This window comes from Lithobates pipiens, unplaced genomic scaffold (genome assembly GCF_037356315.1).
Source record: "Lithobates pipiens isolate NorthernLeopardFrog02 unplaced genomic scaffold, aLitPip1_a1.2 Scaffold_1, whole genome shotgun sequence".
Lineage (NCBI taxonomy): Eukaryota > Metazoa > Chordata > Amphibia > Anura > Ranidae > Lithobates > Lithobates pipiens.
This window is the reverse complement of record NW_027507685.1, coordinates 230368494-230393224: the sequence shown is the minus strand read 5'-3', so window position 1 is coordinate 230393224 and position 24731 is coordinate 230368494. Positions and strand designations below refer to the sequence as shown.

Below are 24731 nucleotides of genomic sequence, written 5' to 3'. Positions count from 1 at the left end.
AGGGAGGGGAAGGGGGGTGGTGGATGGAATATGTGCTAGGGGGTGCTTTGAGTTACAGAGGACTTGTATTAGAAGGGGGGCAGATTTGAAGTTTGACCCCCCCCCCCAGCACAATTCCTCTCCCCTCCCAAAACACCCCCTAGCACACATCCTATCCCCACCCCCTCTCATGCGTTATCGCCGGACCGGCTGCAAGATCCTGGTACCACACCAGTGTTCTATAAGTTTCTAGTTTCCTACGAGTTCTACAACAAAGTCTGTGGCAGAGACTTATTCCTTTGTGTTCTACAACAACGTCTATGGCACAAACTTGTTCCTGATTTAAGCACCCTGTTAGCTGCTAGGCCTTGTGAGAGAGGGACTATCCAACTAGAGCGAACATTCAGCTGTGAATGGCTATTCTCTGGATTTAGTCAAAGTAAGAAAGTTCTTTATTATTGATTTTGACACTAATGCCGCATACACATGATAAGACCAGAGTCTGCCGGACAATCCGCCTGTGTGTGGGCTCCGGCTGTCTTTTTCTTTCCAAAAGTCCAGCGGACTTAAAAAGAAGTTTTGACTCAAAATTGTCCGCCGGACTCAGTAATCCGGCAGACAATCCGCCTGTCTGTGTGCTAATCCAGAACAGGTGCACTTATACATTTTTTTAACACTTGCCATAGATGGCACTTCAAAAAAGTATAAAACTGTACATTTTCCAATTTTGTGACACCACTTACTATGTTATAGTTGACATATGTGGATTATCTAATATATTGTAAATAATTAAAACACATTTTTTTTATTGTAAATAATAACTGGGTACTGTTTCATTGCACTTTTGAGTCCTCAGAGTGCATATGGTCAGTTCTATGTGTGTGGTACCAGTGTCACTTTGATAGGCTTTGGTTTTTGTGAGAGTCCAAAAACTGGGGTGAGATCTGGAGGAGACTTGGGGTCCGGCCAGTGGAATTCAAAGTGTCTCATCAAAGTAGTGAAAAAGAGGAAGAGCTCCATCTGGGCAAGACAAACACGGGGACCTAAAGAGAAACACATGAAGATCAGATGGGAAGAACAACTTTAAATGCATCTTAAAGCGGGGTTCCCGTGACCATTCCTATTTTTTTTTTGTCATTCAGACACTTGTACACTCATTAAGTGATACTCACAGTTTCTGTTTTTTCAAATCAGTTGCTGTCCATTTTCATGTTCAATAAGTAGTTATAAAAATAGATTCTGCTCGTTTCCATCTTGCAAGCATTGATTTCCGGGATACGGTGAATTCTGAGCTCCCAGCATTCACCGCTGTATCCTGCACATGCTCAGTGTTTACAAGTGATCGCTCCGTCATTTGATGGAGCGATCACATTGTAAACGGCCAGGGTGAAGAAAGATGGCCGCCGATTCGGAGCTAGGCCGAAGCTGCGGCCTTTCCAAAGGCCGTGACCTGGGAGCGATCCACGGATCGCGGCGTGTGCCGATCCGAGCGGGGTGACCCGTTCGGATCATGGATCGGTGATGATCCGTCGCACCCCTAGACATAATTGTGAAGTGGAAGAAACACGATAAAAATGGTTTTTAACTTTTAACTTTTTTTTACTGATACCCCCAACTAAAATCTAGTCTTGCCTTCAGACGTCACCTAATTAATAAACAGTCCACCCATGTGCAATTTAATCTCAGTATAAATACAGCTGTTCTGTGAAGCCCTCAGAGGTTGGTTAGAGAATCTTAGTGAACAAACAGCATGAAGGCCAAGAAAAATCCATAAGAAGTCTTGTTTGTGAGAAGCCATGTGGGGGACACAGCAAACATGTGGAAGAAGGTGCTCTGGTCAGGAGATCAAAATTGAATTTTTTGGCCTAAAAGCAAAAAGCTATGTGTGGCGGAAAACTAACACTGCGCATCCCCCTAAAAACACCATCCCCACCGTGAAACATGGTGGTCGCAGCATCATGTTGTAGGAATGCTTTTCTTCAGCAGGGACAGGGAAGCTGGTCAGAGTCAGATACAGGGCAATCTTAGAAGAAAACCTGTTAAAGCGGAGGTCCACCCTAAAGTGGACCTTTCGCTCATCGGAACCCTCCCCCCCTCTAGCGCCGCAATTGGCACCTTTCAGGGGGGAGGGGGGTGCAGGTACCTGTACAGTACAGGTATCTGCCCCCACTTCCGGGATAGCTCTCTCTGCGGAAAGGGGCGTAGATTACGCCCCTTTCCGAAAGTCCCCCGCTGCCTGCTGGGAAACACACAGATCCCAGAGGCAGCGGGTCCATCCTTATTGTAGAGCGCGACTCGCGCATGCGCAGTAGGGAAACGGGAAATGAAGCCGAAAGGCTCCACTTCCTGATTCCCATACCCAAGATGGCGGCGGCAGCACCCGAGAGACGATCGAGAGATCGGCTTCGGGTGCCGACATCGCGGGCGCGCTGGACAGGTAAGTGTCACTATTTTAAAAGTCAGCAGCTGCAGTATTTGTAGCTGCTGGCTTTTAAAAAAGCCAAGAGTCTGCAAGGCGGTGGTTCACCTTCCAGCAGAACAACTGCCCTAAACCTACAGTCAGAGTTACAATAGAATGGTTTAGATCAAAGCATATATATGTGTTAGAATGGCCCAAAGTCCAGACCTAAATTCAATTGAGAATCTGTGGCAAGACTTGAATATTGCTGTTCACAGACGCTCTCCATCCAATCTGACAGAGCTTCAGCTATTTTGCAAAGAGGAACGGGCAAAAATGTCACTCTAGATGTGCAAAGCTGGTAGAGATATCCCCAAAGACTTGCAGCGAAAGGTGGTTCTACAAACTATTAACTCGGGGGGGGGGGGGGGGGGCTGAATTAAAAAAAAAAAAGTTGACCACCATTTATCATTTTCCTTCTACTTCACAATTATGTGCCACTTTGTGTTGTTTTATAACAAAATCCCAGTAAAATACATTTACGTTTTTGGTTGTAACATAACAAAATGTGGAAAATTTCAAGGGGTATGAATACTTTTTCAAGGCACTGTATACACCAATGGCTGCCAACCTGGCATTCTGGAACCACCTCATTGCATTCTGCAAGCCACTCATGTTGACCTCGGCTTCACATGCAGTACAATCTGCAGGATTAACAGCAGCCTGATCAAGTTCTATAGGGGCACAGAATGAGTAGATATAAACACCACATATTACTACAAATAATCAAATCTAGTTAAAAGGACAAACATAAGAAATTTGTTTCTTATCTCCTCAGCAGGTTCTGCAACTTTCGGCCCTGCAGATTTAACAAACAAATTTAAGTCTGAAAAATCTATCACCAGTCATTATACCACTTAGGATTTCCGTTCATTTTTAAACACAACCATTATATACAAGACTAGTTGCAAGTACAATTCTTAACATGGTGACACAACCAATGAAGTCACCCAGAGGAGCAGCGGATTCAAATGCAACTGGTGATAAGTATATAATAAAGAGTAATTAAGAGAAACAATAGCTAAGGCACTGGTCTAATAAAATTGTAATTATTTTTTTTTTTTTTAAACAACCCATATCCAAACTTACACTAAAAGGTACTGAGGAAGCAGCTCCTAAGACAGGGTGATCACTAACTAGGACACCGGGTATGGAAGATCACTGAGATGAATGGAGGTGAGCCGGGCCCGCCACTCACCATGCCACTATTGGCATCTTTGTGAGCTCCCTCCGTCTCTGTGCTGCAAGCCACAACCACAGCGAGTACTGGGTGAGAATATGTTGGGGGCTTTGAAAAAGGGGCAAAGCCCCGAAACGCATGTGCCCTTTGGAGTTCTGGCTTGTAGCACAGAGATAAGAAGGGAGCTCACACGGACGCCGACAGAGGCATGGTGGTCCGGTTCACCTCCATTCAGCTCAGTTATCTTCCATAACTAGGAAAGCAGCAAGCCACACCTCATGTGTGGATGGGGGAATCTTACTTATTTCAATCAGCCCGCTGGCTGGTTGAAATATATAACATAAGAAAACTTTACACAACTAAGAAAACTGTCAACTATTCAAACTAATCTCTCAATCATTCTCACCTAACTTTAACAGTGACCTCTTCATCCACTATTTCAACGGAGCTCTGGTCTGCAAAAAAGGTAACACATTAAAGCAGAATTAAAATGGAACTTTAATCAAAAAATTAAGTCCTAGATGACTTCAGGCTGGTCCCTTTTGCATGCGTAGCTATATAAAAACAAACATTAAAAATAAGTGTCTTTACTAGTTAAAATGCAGTACTCACTGTCTCACCCTGCTCTGCACATGCTCAGTTGCTCTCCATTTTCAGGCACGAGTTTGTAAAGGCCGATCTGACAGCCTTAAAAAACATCCTATCCTTTACAGCCAAGGAAGCTGCTTCTATTTGATCAGCAACTACCATTGTGCTGCACATGTGATCAGCTACGGCATTAGCCATTTGATGATTTGACAGTTTGGTTGAAGATGCAGGCAAATGTGATAGCAATCCCAGCATTCCAGGCGTGTAACCTTTTTTTTTTTAAACCATTCAATTGAAAGATTAATTATGCTCTATGATATACGGTCTTTCAGGCACTCTGGGCTTCAGCAAAATGGCAACCTATGGCAAAAAGAATCAATGCTGGAGGCAATTGACAGCACACACCAATTTTGGTAGCATAATTAATAATGCAGAAAGTATGTTCCTGGCTAAAGAACATCCCCCCCCCACCCCGCCATCAAGTGGTTATGGGTAAAGTTCCACTTTAAAGTGGTTTTAAAGCCTCAAGGTTTTTAATCTTCATGCATGAAGAGGAAACAAACCTTGTGTGTGCACGCAGAGGCCCGCCCCCATATACTCACCCAAGCTCCCACTCGATCCAGCAATATGCTTGAGAGCTGAGCTTCTCCCGGGTCTCTCAGTGGTTGAGACAGCAGCGGGAGCCATTGGCTCCTGCTACTGTCCATCGTAGCCAGCAAGACAATGAGAAAAGAGTGGGGGGCAGGGCTGATCAGTGACTCTGTGCATCTCATGGATGCATAGAGCCGGGCTTGGGAGCTAGGACGCACCAGTGCCCCCAGAACAAGCGGCTTGCTATTGGGAGGACTAAATAATGGGGAGAAGCAAGGGGGGGGGGCTAAAAAGAGAAGGATCAGGACAGAACTGTTGTTTTCAGCAGCAGTCCCAAGATTAGGTGGAGTGCCTTTAATATTCCAAACAGCAAACAAACAAAATTTTATATATATATATATATAACCTTTCATGTCTTTTCATACAGCAATTGAGACTGGTAACAGTGAGGTGAGATCAGATCTCACCCCTACAGTTCAGTATAAATGTGCTCAGTGGTTGTAACGTGGAGGAAAAAGTCTGGAGTGAGAGTTGGAGCCGCAGCTTCAGCAATAATGTACCAGGTTTAGAAAACAAGGAACACGCTACATGTAAATTCAGAAAACCTGTGGTGATTTCTGTATGTAATAAAGATTTGGAGTCCTTCATGCTCCAATCACTCAAGTATTTTCTCTTTTGTCAAGAGCAAAGTGAGCACAACAAGATGATGCTGGTGCCAACCCAATCTTGGGTGCATTATAAATTATCAATAAAACATAGTTGGAAAGATAAGTGGGGCTTCATTGCCTCGTAATTGGGGGGGGGGGGGCAAAGAGGAGTACTTACAACACTTGTAGCTAGAAGCGAATTCTCTGTAGCTCTCTTTTTCGATATTGAGCGACGAATGGATTGCCTCACAGCTTCTGGAGTCATGCATTCACACTTCTTGGCTAGGGAGAACTGGTTAGCTAAGGAAGGATGACAGTTAACCGACTTGCAACCCACAATGCTTGTGACGCACTGAGCGTCCGTCTGACTTAGAGCCTGTAGATGTTGTGCTGTGACTTGACAATTCTAATGACAGCATTTTAGCGGCTTCTTCAACACGCCGGGGCGTTTCACTTGTCAAATCTATCATTTCTTTATAAGCAAACTTAGGCGTGAAGCTGTCTGCAATCTTTAACTTAGCTGTGTGCGGCCATTTTTTTCAGGGGTGATAGGATCGAGGGGTTGTGTGATGGTCACGGAAGGAGGAGACTCTGGCATAGTTGGGACAATAGTTTCTGGATTCTCTTTTTTCACTGAGCCCAGTGCAATCATCTCTTCGCAGCACTGTTCTGCACTACGGCGTTCTTCAGCACTGATCTTCACCTGCATGATGTGATCATTGGATGCATTAGCAAGATCTTGCAGTGGTTTCTCCAATACTGGCATGCATGCTGTGCTTTGTTTCCATGCCCGGGTCATTCTCTTGGGCTGGTCAGCATCTTCCTGAATAGATTCATTAAGTGGTTTATTAATTTGTTTGGTGGAGAGCCTGCACATTGATGAGCTCCAGCTGGCACTGCCAGGTCTTCTGGATATCCTGCCAAAAAACATTCATTGCTTTGAGCTGTGCATGCCATACAAATATTCAATTATAATAAAACATTTTAGGATATGTGCGATTTCTTAAAACAAAAATAATGCAATCAGCACTACGGGAGATGGTTCCTCTGTGCTTTGTCCTACCAATGCTCATCCCAGGTCAGCAAGCACTTTTACCATTATGCCACCCATCGTTTGCACAGAAAGACTTTGGAAAACCAGCAGTGGAGGCTTTTTCTTCCTGAACTAAAAGCCAAAGCCCTGCATTAAAGTGATTCTAAAAAGGTTGCGATAATAAAAAAAAGCAATGAGCAGATACCTGTCAAATTCAGGTATTTGCTCCCACTCCCGGGCATAGATCACTGCACTTTCTGCTGCAAGCTACGCCATGTCCTGCCCTCCTCCACCCCCTCCCTGCTGGGGACCTGTGGTGTAATGGGTAGCACTCTCGTCTAGCAGTAAAAAGGGCCACTGGTTCAAATCCCAACCATGGCACTAATAGCCTGGAGTTTGTATGTCCTCCCTGTGCCTGCGTGGGATTCCTCTGGGTACTCCGGTTTCCTCCCACACTCCAAAGACATGCTGGTAGGTTAATTGGCTTCTGTCCAAAAATTGGCCCTAGTATATGAATGTGGCGACCTTGGATTGTGGGCTCCTTGATGGGTAGGGACCGATGTAGACACTCACTCAGCATGGACTGGTGTCTTTATTCAACCTAACTATATAACGTGACTTTAGCATGCGTAGTAGGGAGCCAAGAGTGAAGCCGCCAACTTATTTTTTTTTCCCCAGGTGGAACTCCGCTTTAAGCGTGGAACAGAGCAGCTCTATAAAATGGAAACTAAGACACTATTTTCTGAGCTGGATATAGAGCTTTAAAAGTGAATTTACCAGGTGACCACATTTCTAGTGTCAAAATAAAGAAACTCAGGGATAACTGTACAAGCTTGTAAACCCTTACCTACGCTAAAGAACTCAATTATTGCTGCTGCAAGGGAGACTGAACATCACCTTCACTAAGCAAAGTATGCCAAGGCACCCCAGACCTTGCCTCTTCTTGCTACAACACAACTACATCACATGAATGTGTCAATAATGCTGGCATGACTGAAGATTTAAGTGAGCAAGTGGCACACACTGCTTAGTCATAAGGTACTTTTTTTTCTGCTCCTGGGCAACCCTCCGATTCCAGGCCCACACCTTACATAAGTTCTTGACTTTTACCTGTAGTGATTGATGAGCTCTCTCCACCTCAGATATAATCTCTCTGCTGTTCAAAGATCCAATATAAGCACCTTGACTATAAAGGCTTCAACATGTAGGCTGGCAAGACCAGGCTTATTATTAGCACCAGGCCGTAGGTATAGCCTGGGAGTTCCAAGGCTCTAAAAAAACTAGTTGAAGTGAAATCAAAGTGAAATCGAAGTGCCATCTCAACAAAGTAGGGGGTGTTGAAAATGATCGCCGCATGGATGCATCACCATTTTTCCCTTCCCGATTCAGCATCGATGCGGTTAGCCAGGAGAATCGATTATGTATGAAATTATTTTGGCCCCTCCCCGCACAGCAGTGTCTTTGCTGGTGTTCTGCCATATAGTGTCTGCACAGTATGGAGCAGACGAAGCTTCGGAAAATCTCCAAAGCTGAACGGAGCCTGCGCCGTGAGTGGAGGTGGTGGCCCCACCATCCAAGCGGACATAGGGTTGTGAATATTAGAGGGCCCCTCGTGGGCGAGCTTCGCTCACCACGCTTCGGGCTCGGCCTCGCTGCGCTCGGCTCTTTTATATTCCTACTCTATGTCCACTTGGATAGTGGGGATAGAACCTGGACTCACGGCGCAGGCGCCGCTCATCCACGGCAATTTTCGGAATCTGTGTTGCTGTGTACTGCGCATGCGCAGAGGACACTATTGGATGAAGGACCTTATATGATAAGACACCGGTTATGACAAGCCACCGCTCGGCTGGCTGAGCCTTTCCCCGTCAATGATCTGGCTTCAGCATGCTGCCCCCACCCAGGCTCTCCCCCGCCTCGGGATTTGGAGCTGTGGACACCCCTCTCATCTCCCCATCGGCGGGCGCAGAGCTGTGGGACAGATCAGTGTAGCTGTCTGTCTGATCCTGCACTGTGGGAGGGACAATGCACTGTTTCCAGCCTCCCATTATCCTTGTGACAGAGAAAAAAAACACATCGATTTCTCCCGTCGGTAGGACAGGATGATCAGTGAGTGCATTTAGAGGCTGGTGACTGCAGCTGAGTGGAGTGTCTCTGACACTCGTCTCACACACAGCCCAGCGAAATTCACCCCCCCCCCCCCCCCCAGCAACGGGGCAATGAATGTACTGCATACAGCTGCCCCTCCTCTCTCTCCCTGTGTCTGCCTGGCCCCGCCCACTCTCCTATCCCGATTTACAGCTGTGAAGAGGAGAGAGGGGGGAGAGGGGGAGAGAGGGGGGAGAGGGGGAGAGAGGGGGGAGAGGGGGAGAGAGGGGGGAGAGGGGGGGAGAGGAGAGAAGAGAGGGGGGAGAGGAGAGAGGGGGGGGAGAGGAGAGAGGGGGGGGAGAGAGGAGGGTGCGCGGGAGATATGAACAGCAGCAGCTACACATTCCAAGCTGTGAGAACTTCCATCCTCCTCCCTGAATCAGTGAGCTCTGCATTTTTCATTTCACATTGATAACTGATCTGTCCCTTTCTCTCCTCTATCTGTCTCCCTCCCCCGCTCTGTTCTTCCAAGATCCAGTTACCCCGAAGCCACTTATGCAGTCCATATATTGATCGCTTTTTTTGTAATTACACTGGAAAAAGAATATGATCCAATTCCCCCATCTACACATTCCAAGTGGATGGGGGAATCCTCCGACAGTGGACCAGTGGGGCGAACAACCAGGGTTGCTTTCCTGGCACCGAAATTTGATAGCACTGGTCTCTGTCTCCATGGCAGCAGCGCATCATGTCTGCAGTCTCTGATCATCTCCTGTACTATGTCTGCAGTCTCCGACCATCTCCTGTAGTATGTATATTTTTTTTGGGGGGGGGTGTTGGGAGCCTGGAACTCCTGTAAATTGTCTGCTGTGATTAGACTTTGCTGCATGCACGGAGTGTTGTCTTTTTTTTAAGAACATATAAAATAAGAAAATTAAGTTGTCCTGACTGCTTGAATTTTTTTTTTTTTTTTAAGAAAACCGCGCACAGTAATCGTGATGCATCGCAAAATCGAATCTAATCGCTGACCTGATAATCAAATCGAATCGTGAGGCCAGTGAAGATGCGCACCTCTACCACAAGGTGCCCGCATATGTGTCAGTATTATTAGTTTGAAGACCTAAAAAGTGTTCACAATATCATTGTAAAGCACAGCTGTTGTGGCACTTTAGACCTGGTTATAAGGAGCACAGTGAGGCAAAGATAAACAGAAAGAGTCGTGCATAAATAATCCAATAGTATCATCACTGCTGCAGCAGCAGGGCCAATATCAGGGGTTACAGGCAGTATTCCTGTAAGGGGCCCGAGCGTCCTAAGGAGCCCCACTAGCCAGGCCCGCTCCCCGTTCATCAAGACATGACAATCTGTCATGCATTGGCTGGTCCGCCCGATATTGAGAAGGAGAGAGAAGCCTCCAACGCCTTTCGCTAGCAACCCCCCTACCCCCCATCGCACGCTATGGAAGGAGAACGGCGCTTACTAGTCTGAGCCCACCACCGCTTTTCACGAGCCGCCCAGGCCCGCCGTCAGTGTGCGGGGGCAGTTGGAGCGCCCCATGGAGGAAAAGGTCAGGGAGGAGGAGCCTGCAGCCTGGGCTCCTGCAGCGGTGGCCGGTAGAGCCTGGTGGAGATGGGACACAGGGTCAGCTATCCCTCCTGGTACTGCTGGAAAGGTGAGAGATGGGAGGACTGGTGAGTCCTAAGGTGTGTGTGACACTGCCCCCCCACCTGTTCTGCCACCCACCTGTCCTGCTGCCCCATTACATAACACTTCCCCTCCTGTCCTACTGCCCCCCACCTGTCCCACTGACCTCCTCCCATGACATCTCCCCCTCCAGTTACGCTGTCCCCTACCTCTCCTGCTGCACCCTTTTCATCCGGCTGCCCCCTTTCTGTGACATTTCCCCCTTCTGTCTCTCTGCCCCCCTCCTAACACACTGGCCCCCACCTGTCCCACTTCCCCCCTCCTGTGGTAGAAGATGGGACTGGAGGAGGAAGAGGACATGGGATGGATGAGTTGGGACTGGAGGAGGAGGATGAGGAGATGGGATGGAGGAGATGGCACTGGAGGAGGAGGATGAGGAGATGGGATGGATGAGTTGGGACTGAAGGAGGAGGATGAGGATATGGGATGGAGGGGATGGGACTGGAGGAGGATGAGGAGATGGGATGGATGAGTTGGGACTGAAGGAGGAGGATGAGGATATGGGATGGGACTGGAGGAGGATGAGGAGATGGGATGGAGGAGATGGGATTGCAGACAAAAGAGGATGGCATGGAAAGGTCAGTGGGTGAATTTGGTGGTACAGCCAAGGGGGAGACCGTGGGGAATGTTGGTGGTCAGGGCCGAGGGGGGGAGGTCTAAAGCTGTGTAAGGGGCCCAAAAATGTCTGATGGCTGCCCTGTGCAGCAGTTCCCTGCACCCACTCGGGGCCCTATTTTCATCTGGCACAATAGAGATTGGTGGTGTCTTTGGCATCAGTTGTGGCTCAGCAGTGAAGTGACTGTTGGCAAAGTAAACAGCTGGAAATATTATGCAGACAATAAAGCCACTGATTGCAACAACCTGCACAAATCAGGAAAATGGAGACACAAAAATCCCGTTTATTGAACGGACATGTGGAAAAGGACGGGACTGTTGCTGTACAGAAGAGAAGGGAGTTTTGCAGGACATTTCCATCAGTGTGTGGATTACAATGAAGATGAGACGACTCCATAATAAAAACATTTGGTGCTGAGAGGTGATGTGAGAAGTTGCTGATCTGCTTTACTCACTTGCTGAACATCTTCCCGGCTGCCTCCTCTCTCTCCATCACACATGCCATGTGCTGGCTGTCCAGATGCCGCACAAAATCTTCTGTTCTGTGGGCACATACTGGCAGAAAACGTCACACAACTGTGCAATCGTAACTTATAGTAATGCAGAGCCGTATCGCTAACAATGGCCTGGTTACGAAGGGAGGGGGTAAATCTTCTGGGGCTGAAGAGGTTAATCTTGGTTTCATGTTCTGTTCTATGACTGAGGATCATTTTAATGACATTCTTGTGATGATAAGATATAGATCTACATGGAGGGGAGAAACTTTATTCTGCAGAAAGACAGACAGTGCAGAGCACAGAATTCTTCTCTTATCACACAGAACAATCTAGTAGTGTGACCTCCATGTGTTATAGTGAGGAGCAGAGGGGGGGGGGCTGTGAGAGGAGCAGAGAGGGGGGGGCTGTGAGAGGAGCAGAGAGGGGGGGGGGGGGCTGTGAGAGGAGCAGAGAGGGGGGGGGGCTGTGAGAGGAGCAGAGAGGGGGGGGGGCTGTGAGAGGAGCAGAGAGGGGGGGGGGCTGTGAGAGGAGCAGAGAGGGGGGGGGGCTGTGAGAGGAGCAGAGAGGGGGGGGGGCTGTGAGAGGAGCAGAGAGGGGGGGGGGGCTGTGAGAGGAGCAGAGAGGGGGGGGGGGGCTGTGAGAGGAGCAGAGAGGGGGGGGGGGGCTGTGAGAGGAGCAGAGAGGGGGGGGGGCTGTGAGAGGAGCAGAGGGGGGGGGGGCTGTGAGAGGAGCAGAGAGGGGGGGGGGCTGTGAGAGGAGCAGAGAGGGGGGGGGCTGTGAGAGGAGCAGAGAGGGGGGGGGGCTGTGAGAGGAGCAGAGAGGGGGGGGCTGTGAGAGGAGCAGAGAGGGGGGGGGGCTGTGAGAGGAGCAGAGGGGGGGGCTGTGAGAGGAGCAGAGAGGGGGGGGGGCTGTGAGAGGAGCAGAGAGGGGGGGGCTGTGAGAGGAGCAGAGAGGGGGGGGGCTGTGAGAGGAGCAGAGAGGGGGGGGGCTGTGAGAGGAGCAGAGAGGGGGGGGGCTGTGAGAGGAGCAGAGAGGGGGGGGGCTGTGAGAGGAGCAGAGAGGGGGGGGGGCTGTGAGAGGAGCAGAGAGGGGGGGGGCTGTGAGAGGAGCAGAGAGGGGGGGGCTGTGAGAGGAGCAGAGAGGGGGGGGGCTGTGAGAGGAGCAGAGGGGGGGGGGGCTGTGAGAGGAGCAGAGAGGGGGGGGCTGTGAGAGGAGCAGAGAGGGGGGGGCTGTGAGAGGAGCAGAGAGGGGGGGGCTGTGAGAGGAGCAGAGAGGGGGGGGCTGTGAGAGGAGCAGAGAGGGGGGGGCTGTGAGAGGAGCAGAGAGGGGGGGGGGGGCTGTGAGAGGAGCAGAGAGGGGGGGCGGCTGTGAGAGGAGCAGAGAGGGGGGGGGGGCTGTGAGAGGAGCAGAGAGGGGGGGCGGCTGTGAGAGGAGCAGAGAGGGGGGGGGGGCTGTGAGAGGAGCAGAGAGGGGGGGCGGCTGTGAGAGGAGCAGAGAGGGGGGGGGGGGGCTGTGAGAGGAGCAGAGAGGGGGGGGCTGTGAGAGGAGCAGAGAGGGGGGGGGGGCTGTGAGAGGAGCAGAGAGGGGGGGGCTGTGAGAGGAGCAGAGAGGGGGGGCGGCTGTGTGAGGAGCAGAGAGGGGGGGCGGCTGTGTGAGGAGCAGAGAGGGGGGGCGGCTGTGTGAGGAGCAGAGAGGGGGGGCGGCTGTGTGAGGAGCAGAGAGGGGGGGGCTGTGTGAGGAGCAGAGGGGGGGCTGTGTGAGGAGCAGAGGGGGGGGCTGTGTGAGGAGCAGAGAGGGGGGGGGGGCTGTGTGAGGAGCAGAGAGGGGGGGCGGCTGTGTGAGGAGCAGAGAGGGGGGGCGGCTGTGTGAGGAGCAGAGAGGGGGGGCGGCTGTGTGAGGAGCAGAGAGGGGGGGCGGCTGTGTGAGGAGCAGAGAGGGGGGGCGGCTGTGTGAGGAGCAGAGAGGGGGGGCGGCTGTGTGAGGAGCAGAGAGGGGGGGGCTGTGTGAGGAGCAGAGGGGGGGCTGTGTGAGGAGCAGAGGGGGGGGCTGTGTGAGGAGCAGAGGGGGGGGGCTGTGTGAGGAGCAGAGAGGGGGGGGGGGCTGTGTGAGGAGCAGAGAGGGGGGGGGCTGTGTGAGGAGCAGAGAGGGGGGGGGGGCTGTGTGAGGAGCAGAGGGGGGGGGGGGGCTGTGTGAGGAGCAGAGGGGGGGCTGTGTGAGGAGCAGAGGGGGGGCTGTGTGAGGAGCAGAGAGGGGGGCTGTGTGAGGAGCAGAGAGGGGGGGCTGTGTGGGGAGGGAGGGGGGGGGCTGTGTGGGGAGCAGGGAGGGAAGGTCTGTGGTAAGTTGTCCCCCGCGTACCAACTGAGAAACGTCTTCTTCCTCCCTCCAGTCATGTGACAAGGGCATAGAGTGAGTGAGGACTGCCACAGCCTTCCCTCACTGCACAGCGGCGCTCTCTATTGCCATCTTCAGGCTGGAGGGAGAAGAAAGCCGAATTCTCTCTCCAGCTGTCTTCTCCTGTCAGTACATCAGGGCTGAGCGGTGAAACAGCCCGTACGTGCCCTGTGCGGCACGGGGGGGGGGGGCCGGTTTACTCTGATTGGCGGAGGGGGCGGGCTTACTCTGATTGGCGGAGGGGGCGGGCTTACTCTGATTGGCGGAGGGGGCGGGCATATAACGATCTCACCAGGCCGACCGGCGCCATTTTCTTCTGTGTGTTGAAGGCGTCTTATCGGCTCTCGTCACAGAGGAGGAACAGCGCCATACAGCGCATTTTTTGGAGATTACAGGCACAGCTTTTTCATCGGAGATATAGTAAGTGTCATTATCCGTGATTTCACCTTAGTAGTCGGGATGTGTGGGGGGGCGGGGACAATAGTGAAGGGGCGCGGCTTGTACTGTCAGTGTTTTCTCTCCTCCTTTCTCATCCTGAGGATTTACTCAGCATCAGAGCTGCCATTAGAGATCCCAGGGGCCCCAAAATCCCACTGACAGGGGCCCCCAACACCTGACCCCGCCGACAGGGGCCCCCAACACCCCACTGACAGGGACCCCCAACATCTGACCCTGCCGACAGGGCCCCTGAACACACCACCCGACAGGGGCCCCCGAACACACCACCCGACAGGGGCCCCCGAACACCCTATCCGACAGGGGACCCAAACACCCCACTGACAGGGGCCCCCGAACAGCCCACCTGACAGGGGCCCCCGAACAGCCCACCCGACATGGGCCCCCGAACACCCTATCCGACAGGGGCCCCCGAACACCCTATCCGACAGGGGCCCCCGAACACCCTACTCGACAGGGGCCCCCGAACACCCTACTCGACAGGGGCCCCCCGAACACCCTACTCGACAGGGGCCCCCCGAACACCCTACTCGACAGGGGCCCCCCGAACACCCTACTCGACAGGGGCCCCCCGAACACCCTACTCGACAGGGGCCCCCGAACACCCTACTCGACAGGGCCCCCCCGAACACCCTATCGGACAGGGCCCCCCAAACACCGTACCCGACAGGGGCCCCCGAACACACCACTGACAGGGGCCCCAATCACCTGACCCCACTGATGGGGGGCCCTTGTCAGGTGGTGTGTTCGGGGTCCTAAACACCCCACCCGACAGGGGTCCCCGAACACCCCACCCGACAGGGGTCCCCGAACACCCCACCCGACAGGGGTCCCCGAACACCCCACCCGACAGGGGTCCCCGAACACCCCGCCGACAGGGGCCCCGAACACACCACCCGACAGGGGCCCCGAACACCTGACCCCACTGACAGGGGTCCCCGAACACCCCGCCAACAGGGGCCCAGATCACCCCACCTGACAGGGGACCCCTCCTCCTCTGCCTAGTTCTAATCTTTTCCCCAAATTCCTATAGAAAAGGGACGGCATCCCCCATGCAGTGTTTGTGTAGCCCCTCCCCCCTCCATGCCTGCTGTCTGCAGAGATCTGCCTGGGCTGCATCCAAGCAATGTGTACAGAGCTGCCTGTGAGACAGAACTTCACATTACATTATATTACATGTCACACTCTGAGTGGTTGGGGAAGGAGGTGACAGGAGGAGCTGGTGGTGGCAGAAGGAGGTGGTGATGGTGGCAGGAGGTGAGGGGGCAGGAGGAGATGGTGAACAAAATCTGATGGACTATTTTTATATTGAACCTTAAAGAGGAAGTAAACCCTGATGGGTTTACTTCCTCTTTTTTTCCCTGCAAAGGTAAAGCATAATGGACTACTATGCATCGCATAGTAGCTCATTATGTGTCACTTACCTGACACAGGAGCCAGCGAAGTCGCCGCTGATCCCTGTAGTCCACCGCGTCCATCTTGCTGGTGGCGTCTCGCAGCTCCGACCAATGACAGCGGCGAAGCCGCGATGACGTCACTCCCGCGCATGCGCACGGGAGTCGCGCCTCGCAGCTCCGCCGCTGTCATACGGCGAGGCCGCGATGACGTCACTCCCGCGCATGCGCACGGGAGTCGACAAATTTGGCAAATCCATTCTTGGACTTGCCGCATTTAGTGCGCATGCGCGCCGCTGTCTACGGCGCATGCGCCGTAGACAGCGGTGCCCATTTTCGGGCAAATATCTCCTAAACCATATAGGTTTAGGAGATATTACTTGGACCTACAGGTAAGCCTTAATCTAGGCTTACCTGTAAGTCAAAGTTGTTTGGAAGGGTTTACTTCCATTTTAAATTGCATTGCTATTCAGATAGTGTACTTGTTTGTAGCCTAAATACTGAAATTTGCAATTAAAACTGTAATTTTGTAACTTTTTTAAAATACCAGTAGAACTTTGGCTTTGCCAGTAAATTTTGGGTGTCGTGCCAGTAAATTTCAGTTTGGTAATCTGGCAACACTGGCACACACTACCCAATGGGGCACAGGGATCCCTGCCAGGGGGCACAGGTATCCCCACCTGGGGGCACACACACTACCAAGTGGGGCACAGACATCCACACCTGGGGAGCGCACACTACCCAATGGGGGCACAGAGATCCCTGCCAGGAGGGCACACACTACCCATTGGGGACACAGTTCCCCCTTTACATCTGAATCCACAGAGTTCCCTTACACTGTAAGGGGGGGACTCTGCAGCCTCTGATATAAGGGAGAACTCTGGGGACTCTAACATAAGGGATGCTCTGGGTACCCTGATTTAAGGGGGAACACTGAGTACTCCGATGCACGGTGAGGACTCTGATGTAAGGGGGAACACTGTGGCCTCTGGTGTAAAGGGGAACTGTGATATAAAGGGTGCTCTGGGAACCCTGATTTACCTCAGTGTACTTACTCGGCCGCTTGATCGTTCTTATGGGTGGTGAGAGGGGGCGTCCCCCCTCCCGCCACCCTCCTGTGCTTCTACCGACTTACCGCTGCGGAAAACAAACCCGTCGGGCCCGGATCTTTAACATAGAGATTTCCGGCGGACCAGATAGTCACCGGAGTCTATGATCGTTTAGAGGCTGGGTGCGATGTTATGACATCACGCTCGGCCTCTGCATTCAAACAGCGCCGCCTCGGCTGGGAAGCTGAGATCGTTTTTTTTATTTCAGCTGTCCCAGCCTAGAGGTGAGATGTGGGGTCTTATTGACAACATATCTCATTGTAAAGAGGACCGGTCATGCCATATTCCTATTATAAGGGATGTTTACATTCCTTGTAATATGAATAAAAGTGATCAAAAATGTTTTTTTTTTAAAGTGTCAAACGAAAAAAATATAAAGTAAAATTAACAAAATAGAAAAAATGTTAAAGCGCCCCAGTCCCCATGTGCTCACACGCAGAAGTGAACGCATACGCAAGTCCCACCCACATATGAAAACGGTGTTAAAACCACACATGTGAGGTGTCGCCGCGAACACTAGAGCGAGAGCAATAATTCTAGCCCTAGACCTCCTCTGTAACTCAAAGCATGTAACCAGTAAAAAAATTTTAAGCGTCGCATATGGGGATTTTAAAGTACCGAGGTTTGTCACCACTCCACGAGCGTGTACTATTTTGAAGCATGATATGTTAGGTATGTTGTATATGTTACTCGGCACAACTTCATCTTTCACATTATGCAAAAAAAAAAAAAATTGGCTAACTTTAATGTTATGTTTTTTAAAGCATGAAACTATTTTTTTCCAAAAAAAAAACACGGTTGATAAATACTGTTAGATAAGAAGTTGCAATGACCGCCATTGTATTCTCTATGATCTCTGCTAAAAAAAAATCTATAATGTTTGGGGATTCTATGTAATTTTCTAGCAAGAAAAAAAAGATGATGACTTTTACATGAAGGAGAGAAATGTCAGAATTGGCCTGGGTGGCAAGGGGTTAAGGCTGGGTTCACACTGCTGCGGTGTACAAGATCGGATCGCACTGCAAATCACATGCGATCTCTGTGCGATGTGATTTCAGCCATACAGATAGTATGGCTGAATTCGCATCGCATCCAGCCCAAACTCGCACAGGACCCTTTTTTTGGTCCGCAGCAGAATCGGATCGCATGGGTGTTCACACCATGCGATCCGATTCCTGTCCGAGTTTGCAGATCGCACTGCGATATGCGAACTGATTTGGAGGTACCATTAACTTTTCACTGACACTCCCAGCAGTTCGCATAGGGCAGTGTGAACTGCCGCCGGGAGGCATGTGATGCGGGAACCCGCAGTAGATTCGCAGCATTCCCGCATCGCAGCAGTGTGAACCCAGCCTAAAGGAGAAGTACAACCAAAGCTCGTTTTGCACTCCTGTGACATGTCACAGAAGTCGATCCGGCAACCCGTGTCATCACAACAATGGAAGTTGGGATCCACCAGGTCCCTGGACCAACACCCGGATCAGCCTCTCAGTGAGCCGCAGAGATCCTGAGCTGACCACTCCACCCCCTCCACAGCCCAGCGCTCCAGAGAGTGAGGAGGGGGCAGAGCAGAGAGCGGTGACCGACAGTCTGCAGCTCTCTGCTCACTGAGCTGTCAGAACCAAGGGATCGACAGTTTTTCGATCGCTCAGTTCTCCATGTAGAGGGGCCGGGGGACAGATGCAGCATCCACCTAGGTAAGTATGATACTGGAAAAAACACCCAGAATACGGGACAAGAGAAGTGGTACTGCGCAGGGTCCACACAAACAGAATAAGAACAGATACAGAGAATTATGCCCAGCATACCCAGCCATTAAAATGACCATAGTACAGTTTAATTATATGTAAAATCTATGAAATGATATAAAATGTATTTGGCTACAGTGTTACATGACCGAGGTATTCCCAGTCAAAGTTTTCATACTAGAAAAGTGGCAGTTGGTATGAGGTGTGTGATGTCACAGTGGGCTGCAAACCGGTTCAAACCAGACTGCAGTTGTTTCAAAACATTCCTGCACTGGGAGCTGACCGAGTCACATCGTCAGATTGTGTCTCCTGGGATTATTAGCTTTTTTATTCAAATATATTTTTATCTTTATTGTATATATAAGTATTATTAGTATTTAACGTTTTTAGTTTTTTCCAGGCACACCAGCATCACTCACCACCACCATGCCACGAGCTTCCCGCTGTCTGTCCCGTGGAAGGCGATCCCGTCAGGAGGGAGGAGAGTCTCCAGTTGCTCACCGGACAAGAGGACAACTTCGGAGGAGACGGGAGGAGGCAGAAAACAACCGGAGCCGTTCTCCCGGAGACAGAGCTGCAGAACACCACCCAGCACCACCGAGACCACCGGCAGTGGAGCAGCCTACCTGCTCCATTTGCCTCTGTGAGTATAATGGAGAGACCACCAGAACATTACCATGTTCTCATACTTTCCATTCTGATTGTATTTACAGATGGCTTCTGCAAACAGCAACTTGTCCTCTCTGCCGAGCCCTGACTTCACCATACCAAGACCCTGCCTTGCAGATTCGTCATCGGATAAGGCTTCGTCGAAATCTGGGCATCCGCTGGTTTATAAACTAATGTACCACCTTTGTCTTATTACAGGCCTCAAAAACAGCATGGGGTAAAGTACAGTATACCAATATGTATGTTCTTTTTTTACATTTCCTGCATATAAATGTGGTGAAATAATGGACCAGCAGGTAACATCAACAACATAGTAGATTGTGTAATACAATGAAAACTATAAAATGCAGCGCTGTGAAAAGAAAACTTTAGTGAAACCAATGGGAGACTGGCACCAAAAATGCCGACAGGTAGATGTCCCTACATGGGAAGGCGATCACCAGCTGGAATGGTCTGCGATACCCCCCAATACCATCCAGTCAGGGTTTAAAATCGTGAAAAAAAAAAAACAATAAAAGAAAAGGGACAGTGTATGAATCCAAGTGAAAAAAAGATTTTTGTTTTATTTAAAAAAATAATAAAAATTTACAATGACCAATCATGATGGGTACATAAAGTGATCACATAAAAAATGGCGTGGTAAGTCTTCACGGGGCGGTCGCTACTTTGCAGCTTCATTTATTATTTTTCCTTTATTGTTATAGTTGTTGTTTTGCCTATTCTTTTCTTTCATAATTCTTCACGAAGTGAAATGGAAGTGTGTTATAATGAGTACATTTTCAATAAAAATCATTAGAATAAAAAATGGCGTGGTAAAGAGAGCACAATAGGCCAGCAATCTGAAAAAAAATAAAAAAAAAAAAATAAAAAAAAGGGCACATGCCCCAGTAGCTGGACTATTGTCCAAAATATGTCGGGTTGCTGGCCTATTGTGCTCTCGTTACCACGCCATTTTTTATGTGATCACTTTATGTACCCATCATGATTGGTCATTGTACATTTTTAATTTATTTTTTTTAAAATCTTTTTTCACTTGGATTCATGCACTATCTGGAGGCCCTTTTTCTTTTATTGTTTTTTTATGATTCCCATGTAGGGATGTCTACCTGTCGGGATTTTTGGTGCCAGTCTCCCACCGGTTGCTGCTGCAGATGTGGTCGAGGTTCACCATTACACCATCATTTCTCAGTTAAGATCCACCGGAGTGGATGGCTTAAAGGCTCATTTAACCCACCACTATACGGCATGTGTGCCCACCACCTGTGGTAAGTAAGAATGAGCTCAGGCATGTTCGCATGCTCCACGTGCAGAGCCCGCCAGGAAGTCGGCACAGCGCTGCGCTAATCACAGGCAGTGAGACATTGTCCCGGTGTGCGGCTGCAGAGATCAGGAAATGTCTCACTGCCTGTGATTAGCGCAGCGCTGTGCCGACATCCTGGCGGGCTCTGCACATGGAGCATGAGAACACGCCTGCTGCTAGTCACTAGTTTAACACCCATCCCAAGAGGTGACTCTGGGGATTGCCACCAATATCTTTTACTTTCATCCTTGGGGGTGACTCCTGAGATCTTCACTAAAAGATTTCTTTTGACAGCGCTGCATTTTATATAGTAGATAATAGCTGGAAAAAGAATATACTAAAGACAATTATCACCGAAAAAGAGACCCTTCACCCTGACGTGGCCATGAGCTCACGGGTGGAGGCTTCAAGACAAATAACCACCTGAAAGGGAGTCCTTTCACCCCGATGGGGCCTCTAGATCGCGGGTGGAGGCTCCAGGCTACTACTACCGAAAAGGAGTCCCTTCACCCCAACACGGCCTCTAGATCGTGGGTGGAGGCTCCCAGGCAATTACCACCAAAAGGGAGTCCCTTCACCCTAACGTAGCCTCTAGATCGCAGGTGGGGGCTCCCAGGCAATTTACCACCGAAAAGGAGAGCCTTCACCCCAACGTGGCCTCGAGCTCACGGGTGGAGGCTCCTAGACAATTACAACCAAAAAGGAGTGCCTTCACCGTGACGTGACCTCGAGGTTGCGGGTGGAGGCTCCAAGACAAATTTCAACCGCAAAGGAGTACTTTCACCCCGATGGGGCCTGTAGATCGCGGGTGGAGGCTCCAGGCTACTACCAAAAAGGAGTCCCTTAACCCCGACACGGCCTCTAGATCGTGGGTGAAGGCTCCCAGGCAATTACCACCGAAAGGGAGTCCCTTCACCCTAACGTAGCCTCTAGATCGCGGGTGGGGGCTCCCAGGCAATTACCACCGAAAAGGAGTCCCTTCATCCCGACGTGGCCTCGAGCTCACGGGTAGAGGCTCCTAGACAATTACAACCAAAAAGGAGTGCCTTCACCGTGATGTGACCTCGAGGTCGCGGGTGGAGGCTCCAAGACAAATTTCAACCGCAAAGGAGTACTTTCACCCCGATGGGGCCTGTAGATCGCGGGTGGAGGCGCCCTGTAGCCATCATTCGGCTGTGGGCCGATTGTTAAAGAGGAAGTAAAACCTGATGGGTTTACTTCCTCTTTGATTGCCTGCAAAGGTAAAGCATAATGGACTACTATGCATCGCATAGTAGTCCATTATGTGTCACTTACCTGACACAGGAGCCAGCGAAGTCACCGCTGTCCCCTATAGTTCCGAGCGTCCATCTTCTTGGTGGGTCTCCCTGCTCCGGCGCTGTGATTCGCCGGAGCCGCAATGACGTCACTCCTGCGCATGTGCACGGGAGCGGACACTCGCGGCATATTGCAGCGATTTGTGGCCTGCCCAGTGCGCCTGCGCACCGATGTCTACGGCGCATGCGCCGTAGACAGCACTGGCTGTCTTTGGGTAAATATCTCCTAAATCGTATAGGTTTGGGAGATATTTCTTGGATCTACAGGTAAGCCTTAATCTAGGCTTACCTGTAGGTCAAAGTGGTTTGTAAGGGTTTACAACCACTTTAAGTGGTTAAGTGGTTAAAATAGAAATGAAAGGCAAAACATTTTTCTATAGGTATAAAGCTCGGAGGGGAAGGTATTTATAATGTTTCCTTATAAGAGTTGAAGGGAGGAGAAGCAGCATCACACTGAGCTTCCCAGTGAATGGCTGTGAAGCAGGGGTGTCAGGACAAGTCTGATCATTGGAGGACAGCACACCAAGTTCCCATTATAGCTAGAGAACTGACCATGCTGGCTCCAGCTTAGTGTGGTCAGTTATTTAATAGGAAAGCAGAGGGTCTGGCAGGAACACCGGGGATTTCACACAAAGGAGGCAATACAAAGAGAACAGGAGACTTTCTCATACAAGTAGATGGTACAGCGGGCACATATCAGGAATATGAAGTGCTGAGGTAACAAACGCTTTAACAACGCATACCTGAACAGAACATTTCTTTTTTGTAAACCAGAGTTTAGTGTCACTTTTTGCAATAAAGTAGCGTGATTTGGCCGGCTATAAAGCGAGGAAGAGGCCGGATTTGTTTTATTTATTTTTTATCGTCTTGCAAAAAAGAGTGTGATTGTCCAACTATAATTAGCAACAGGAAGCCGGATATTTTATTGTGATTATTGGGGGTCTGTTCACACTGCCCACACATCAAACTGGAGCGGTTTAGTGTGCAGGCAGCTGTCCATTCTGGTCACAGTGAGCCAGCGGTAGGAGGCGGAGCAATGCACGTTCTACCGCATCACATGGCTCTTTTTTTCCCCCTTTTTTTTGTGTGAACTTTATGTGAAGCGCACAAAGGGACAAGTCATTGATGTCACCATAGAGTAGTACAGTGTGATCAGCTTCTGTACAGTAACATGTAGTGCCTTCCTGTGCCGTACCATACAGTGCAGCATGTCTGCATTATACAGCGGCTCCAGGCTGCAGAGCACATGGGGGCACATAGATAACAATTGTGTGACTGCCGTTCTTCCAGTGCAGAAAATGCCAGTCACCGTACTATGTGTGAACAGGCACAGAGCTTCTTCACACCGTGTGCGTTTACTGCAGGGATGTCTTTAATATTGATTGGACCCTGGGTAAACATTTTCCCCACCCACATGCAATTTCACTCTCCACCTGCTCTGAGACATACAATAAATAGTAGCTAGACTTAAAGTCAGTTTACTCTATCAGATCAGGCAGCAATTGCGATTGGTTGCCAGTGGTTACAGCATATCATTACTGCTTAATGACTGGTTGCTAGAGGTTACAGCACACATTACGGTTTACTGATTATTTGCTAGAGGTTACAGTAAATGATTTCTGCTTGTTAATTGGTTCCTGGAGAGATTACTGTACATTAATACTGCTCACTGAATGGTTGTTAGAGGTTACAGCACATCATCTCCTCACTGCAGGGGAGCATGATATACATATGACTGACACCTTTATTTACATATTAATGCCACTAGCCGCAGCTATATACTTAGTAATGCCGCCACTTTTACATGTAAACACAGGGTCTGCAGGTAAGTCATCTGTACACAACAATAGGGCAAAGCTGGGCAGCATTAGTTCCAGGACTTCACACTGAGATATCGGGACACAGCACAGGACTAAAACTTCAGGGGAAGTTTTAAACTGAGAAAGGGAATTTAAACTGAGATATTTGGCAAGTATGGGACAGCTGCTTTTGGCCCAAAAACAATGACAGGACCCAGGGCATCTGCCCCTTTTGCCCTGCCTTAAAGATGGCCCTGGTTTACTGCACAACAACACACATGCATGGTGTGAACATAGAATACAATAGTTTCCTGTGGGCCCTGCTGTATTATACATGTGTGGAGGTGTGCCGCAAAATGCAGATCAATGGACATGATGTGAATAAGCTCTTCTTTAGTATTACAGAACTGGATGGTGCTCATGGGATACCCCTTCAGTATAATGGAAGGACTTCTCGCCGCCACTGCTGGAAGAATGAAGATATGCAACTTTCTTAAGTGGGAAAACAGGAAAATGTGTGGAAAGAACACGGCTTTGTGATTTTTATTATAGGTTCTTGTATATATTTTAATTTCAAGAAATAATAAAAATATATATCTTTATATCTCTTGTCAGTGGATTAATTTGCCCTATTATTAAAATAAAACTATTTAAAGTAATACTAAAATCTCCATTTTTTTTTCTTTTAAAAATAACAAATATGTTATACTTACCTGCTCTGTGGAATGGTTTTGCACACAGCAACCCCCATCCTCCACTTCTCTGGTCCCCCACGGGCTCTCCTGGCCCCTCCTTCCTGCTGAGTGTCCCCACAGCAAGCAGCTTTCTATGGGGGCACCCGAGCTGCTGCTCTGTGTGTCCATTCAGACACGGAGCTGCTTTTCAGCCCCACACAATCTCCTCATTGACTTTGATTGACAGCAGTGGGAGCCAATGGCGCCACACTGCTGTCTCAGCCAATGAGGAGGGAGAGTCCCGGGCAACTGGGACTCTCCTGCAACATCGCTGGATCGAGATGGGCTCAGGTTAGTATTAGGGGGGGCTGCGGCACACAGAAGGATTTTTATCTTAATGCATAGAATGCATTAAAATAAAAAATCTTCTGACTTTACAACCACTTTAAGCCTGATTTGTTTATATGCAATGATCAGCAGTGATGGATTCCTCCA

The 24731-nt window shown here is 49.9% G+C and overlaps 2 long non-coding RNA genes across 7 annotated transcripts; one reads left to right on the top strand and one right to left on the bottom strand.

Moving 5' to 3' along the window:
- Window positions 1-408: 408 nt before the first annotated feature.
- LOC143984218 (uncharacterized) lies at window positions 409-13904 on the bottom strand. 6 transcript variants are annotated; one of them, XR_013274728.1, is made up of 4 exons: window positions 13736-13904; window positions 5622-6360; window positions 4024-4072; window positions 409-1022 (listed from the first exon to the last, which is right to left on the bottom strand). It is a non-coding gene; the product is annotated as an uncharacterized LOC143984218 (long non-coding RNA). The 6 variants fall into 6 exon arrangements; XR_013274731.1 differs by lacking the exon at window positions 13736-13904 and adding an exon at window positions 11339-11759; XR_013274734.1 differs by lacking the exon at window positions 13736-13904 and adding an exon at window positions 9157-9915.
- Window positions 13905-14070: 166 nt separating this feature from the next.
- Window positions 14071-24164, top strand: LOC143984194 (uncharacterized). The gene is made up of 2 exons (XR_013274717.1): window positions 14071-14191; window positions 18879-24164. It is a non-coding gene; the product is annotated as an uncharacterized LOC143984194 (long non-coding RNA).
- The last annotated feature ends 567 nt before the right edge of the window (window positions 24165-24731 follow it).